Source organism: Pollicipes pollicipes, unplaced genomic scaffold (genome assembly GCF_011947565.3).
Source record: "Pollicipes pollicipes isolate AB1234 unplaced genomic scaffold, Ppol_2.1 Scaffold_7231;HRSCAF=8579_pilon_pilon_pilon, whole genome shotgun sequence".
Lineage (NCBI taxonomy): Eukaryota > Metazoa > Arthropoda > Thecostraca > Pollicipedomorpha > Pollicipedidae > Pollicipes > Pollicipes pollicipes.
In genome coordinates, this window is record NW_023597034.1 from 36,238,372 (window position 1) to 36,242,310 (window position 3,939).

Genomic DNA, 3,939 nt, shown 5'->3' on the forward strand with positions numbered 1-3,939 from the left:
TGACAGATTTTAAAATCCCGTTTTAAACAAAATGTCTGACGGAGTTTTTAAACCCTGCCAGACAAAACACTGCCGGTTCAGTGAGCTGCACGATATTGGCCACCGCCGATAGGTCGCTGAGCCTGTCTCTACTGACCGATGTTGTTCCACTCGTTGTTGACCATCAGGGCGGTGACCGCGACGCGCCAGAACTTGTCTCCAGTCGAGACGATCACGCCCAGCACGTGGTTCTTCACATACACCAGCACGCCCGGCGTACCCTGCACGTCCCCGCCTGCCGTGCAACAAAGCACGTCAATTGGTGACGTTAGAGCAACCGCCGTCGCCGGTGAGAGCTAATGAATAGGGAAACGCTCTCTGGTGCTATTGGTCAGGTGCCTGATTGGGATTTATCGTTTGTCAAGCGCATGCTCCTCACATTTAACCTGAATGTACATCCAACAGCAAACAACAAAGTATTGTGTGCTATGATGCAGGCTCAGGCTTCGGCACACATATGGCATCTCGTTACACGTCTCACGTCTCACGTCTCACGTCTCACGTCTCACGTCTTACGTCCTGCGTCTGACGTCTAACGTCTTACGTCTTACGTCTTACGTCTTACGTCTTGCGTCTGACGTCTAACGTCTTACGTCTTACGTCTTACGTCTTACGTCTCATGTCTCGTATCTCTTGTCTCATGTCTCGCGTCTCATGTCTGGTATCTCGTGTCTCGTGTCTCGCTGCTCACGTCTCACGTCTCACGATAGATGTAATAATACAACGGCCAGCGCTGCACAGCGTCTGCTCCCCCAACAAATATCCAACTCGGAACGGGCTGCCGAGCCTGGTACGATCGATCGTTTGACCAGGAGCCATCGATCGCTTCGGTTCTCATGACCCCAGCACTCTAAACATGAATAATTCGGGCTCATCGCCGAAGGCACCCATCGACACTGTCACGATATCCCGAGAGTCCCGGTGTAGGCCCACAAATGTCTTCGAAGCGGCATCGCAGGGTCATTTTTAAACAATGCTGTTTCAGGGTGAAGATGCTCGCTTTTGCCATTCAGTCTGCTATCGTATGAAATCTGTTCAGTTCATGAATGCTGAATGACGTTCTTTTCATTGTGAAAGCAGAATAATTGTCTACGTGTGCCAGAAAACAGCTCGCCAAACATTGATCGAGGTTCTGTGAATTTAGCTGCTCTGATACACACAAGCTACTGATGAGGCAGTTCCCATAGTTTCTACCCTCCTCCCATACTTTGCCAGTAATAGCATGCTCTCCCCTCCGCTGGCAATGGGTGGTGACCGTTTGGCAAACCCCAGGCCAGTTGGTTTCGCTTGGCTGCCGCTATGTTTTGCGGAGACGGCGGTGTCCGGGGGCGGGGGATTGGGGAAACTTGCCGGTACTAATCAGGACCTGCCGTGGCAGGTAGCGCGTGCTGCCGATCAGACTGACGTCATAGCGCGCCTTGTGCCATAGGCTGAACGATAATCCGGCCGAGCAGTTCTGTGGGTTCTTGACGCAGGCGTCGTCCGCGCGAGCAAAGTCGCGGTGAACCAGACACTGGAACGGAGTGGAACTGTCAGACCTCGCGGAACGACACCGACAGATCGCTCGGAATGGAACTGTTAGACCACGCGGAAGTAGCCGACAGACCACTCGGAGCAGAACTGCGAGACAACACGGAACGGAACCAACAAACTACTCGGAATGGAACGGGACTGTTAGATAGAGCAGAGTGGAAAGAAACTGTCTAGCTGCAAAGGGAGCCAGGCTGTTATGCCAAGAGAAACGGGACCACCAAACCATACGGAACGGCACAGAGCTGCCAGACCGCGCGGAATAGAAAGGAACTGTTGGGCCACGCGAGACACAGCAAACTATCGTTTGACGCCGAAAGAAACGGAGCGTTCTGAGTATGCGGGGCGGAACGGAGCTGGCAGGTTACGCGGAACAAAGCGCGGTTACCAGACTGCGGGATGGGAGAAACAGGCAGGTCATTTGGAATGGAATGCAGCCGTCTGAGCCTGCTGGATGAAACGAGTCTGCCAGAACATGCGCGCAGAGGATGAGCTGCCGGACCGCGAGGAACGGAGCGGCATCGTCATTTTGAACTGTAATCGTTCATCTCGTCTCGATGCAGACTAGAGCCTTACGATTTCAAGTGTATGTCTTTCGAGAATGGTGCAACGCTATGTGTGCATCTGCTAATGTATATTCACTATTAGTGAGCATTCAGTCAATATGCATCGAGCTATGGCGTGTGACCGTTTTGTGTAATGTTATCACAAACATGAGACCTGTCTGACAACATATAATGCGCCTGTTAAGGCACCCACGTCAATGAAATGGGTTATCGGAATTAATGAAAAGAACCCGACTTGCGCAATGGCCGGCACAAAACAAGCACGGAATCAACACATGTGGGATGGGTTTAGGTAGGATTTAGGATTAACGCACATGGGATAGACACAACATCATCATCATGTGTTGGATTGGCACCCGATTATCATATGTTATATTGACATAGGACTATCATGTGTTGGGTTGAAACATGATTATCAAATGCTGGATGAACACAGAATTATCATATGTTGGACTGACGTAGAATTATCAAAGGCTGGATTGACACAGGATTATCGTATGTTGGACTGACGTATGATGAGCATACATAGAATCGACAACGGATGACCACATATAAAATCAGCACAAAATCAGCATGAAACTTGCGTACACGCGAAGCACATAATCAGCCCCGACGAATATCTTCTGACGAGGACGCCCACTGTCGCGACGTCAGGCTACTCACCATGGCTCCAGGCAGCCTCACGGAGCTCTGGAAGCCGAAGGGACCGTCTCCCAGCTGGAACCCGGCGCTGCCCGGGTACACGTCGGCGTTGGCGTGGATGCTGCCCCAGTGGTAGTCGGCCGAGGCCGTGTACCGCTCGTCTGGTAGGGCACGACACAACGCTTGTCAGGCCAGAGGCCGCGCAGCGCCGTTAGCGACAGTGATTTTGGTCAAGTGGGAGGACCGAGCACCACGTAGATAAAAAAGACATGCTGCGTTAAAATGGTCATGTGTACTTTGTGGGTCGCTTACGATCTTTTAAACGATGGTACAGCTCTCCCATACTACAGTGTGTCCTCCAACTTTCGCAGACAAGGAAATTTCCGTGAGGAAACTTCACACGACGCCTGCCAGGCGAATAGTTTCACCAGGGAGCTGAGGAACGCGTCGTGGCGGCCAACACTCGCCTCGTTCCGTTGTTGTTGTGACGGTTGTGGTGGTCGGCCTGGTTGTCGTGGTTGACATGGTGGTGGTCGTCGGCGGATCGACGGTCGTTTGCGAGTCCGTGGCATTGTCTGTGGTTAGTGTGCTTCCATCGACGCCCGCTGCGGATGACGCCAATCATAGCAATGTAATGTGCCACCTGCGGCCCGTTGCAGCGACCCGGGAAGCCAGGGAGGTGTGGTGCTCAGTGCACAGGGCTCGAAACCAAGCTCCAAATAAAGTACGCGCACGTCCATGCTGGTCGGACAGCACGAAACGAAAAAAACTAATGCACACACACGATGACTGGTGTGGGCATTTCCGTCTTTGCCATACGTTCTCCATGCTGCACATGCCCGGCTGCACTCGCACCCACATAGGAATTCGTTCACCCACATACACAATGACACACATACGCACACGCACGTATGCGGCCACACCGACGCACACCTCTATACGCACGCTTGCATCGCTCTTTCTTCGCTCACGGGCAGCTATCATGTGTTTCTCTCTTCATCCCCCACACGTTATATATATATATATATATATATATATATATATATATATATATATATGTATATATATATATATGTATATATATATATATATATATACACCGGCTGTGCGGCTGCTTACCTCCAGGACCGGGGCCGCCAGTGGCTGGCTCCGCTGACCCCAC